General features: G+C 38.6%; 1 pseudogene; it reads right to left on the bottom strand.

The window, feature by feature from the left end:
- Nucleotides 1-219: 219 nt before the first annotated feature.
- Nucleotides 220-318, bottom strand: LOC132302043 (small nucleolar RNA R71; annotated as a pseudogene).
- Between the last annotated feature and the right edge of the window lie 950 nt (nt 319-1,268).

A 1,268-nucleotide genomic window follows, 5' to 3' on the forward strand; every position in this document is an offset into this window, starting at 1 on the left:
TTACAAGCATTTGGATAAGTTTCTTGAAGTATGTTCCACCGTAAAATATACGGACACACCGGAAGAAGTCTTAAGGCTTAAACTTTTTCCATTCACCCTTAAAGACAAGGCAAAATATTGGTTTAACAATCTTAGGCCTTTTTCAATCACTTCTTGGGCATAAATGCAACAAGAGTTTTTGAAGAAGTACTATCCGGTTTCTAAGACCAATGCTATGAGGACCTCAATTCGAGAATTTACACATGGGGATGGGGAGACATTCCATGAGGCATGGGAACGCTTCAATGAATTGCTAAGAAAGTGTCCACACCATGACATGCCCAAATGGCAATTAGTTCAATATTTTTTTTAGAGCTTATCGGATAATTATAAAGGCATGGTTGATGCTTCTATGGGTGGCTTTTACATTGATAGGCGTGAGGATGACGTATGGCATATCTATGAAAGCATGAGTGAAAATTCATTGCATAGACATTGTCATCAAAGAATGGTTAAAATACACAAGGTAGGAAGAGTGTTGGCTTACATCAAGTCAAACATTCAAATGAAATAGCCGCCGAAATGAAGTCTTTGTTTCAAAGGTTTGATCAATTTTTTATTAACCAAAACTCGGCGAACCAAGTATCTTCCTTTCCTAACCATTCTCATCGTGCATCAAATGAAACATGTATGACTTGTTCTAGTGTTCTTCATTCTACTTCTCATTGTCCTCATGGACAAGTGCAAAGTGAACCTAATGAGCAAGTCAATGCAACTTTGTGAACCAAGGGAACAATCCTTATAGTACTCATTATAATCCAAGTTGGAGGAATCATCCAAATTTCTTTTGGAAAAACCAAAGAAAAGGCTTAAACCCTTCCCAAGGCGGTTTCCAAGGGAAATACATTCCACCTCCACTTCAAAACCAAGGATCCCAAGGTTATAGACCTTATCAATCATAAGGGAATCAATTTGTTAATTCTCATTTTCCCAACCAATCTTATTCCCAAGGAAACACTAGAAGTCCTACCTTTGAAGAAAAAGTTTTAAATGCTTTGGGCACTTTAGAGGCTAACACACAATTGCTTCATTCTCACTCTCAATCTATTGCAAAGCTAGAAACCCAAGTAGGGCAAATAGCTAACACTCTTAATGCTAGAGAAAATGGAAAGATGGCTATTAATGCCCCGCCTAAGCAACAATGTGTTGTGGAAACCCAATCCTCATCGGAGGGGTGTACCAAAGAATATGTTAATGCGGTGACCACCTTGCGGAGTGGTAGAGTTGTG

This window comes from Cornus florida, unplaced genomic scaffold, assembly GCF_030987335.1.
Source record: "Cornus florida cultivar Cherokee Brave unplaced genomic scaffold, ASM3098733v1 CherokeeBrave_3.0.0_Hap2_Chr03, whole genome shotgun sequence".
NCBI lineage: Eukaryota > Viridiplantae > Streptophyta > Magnoliopsida > Cornales > Cornaceae > Cornus > Cornus florida.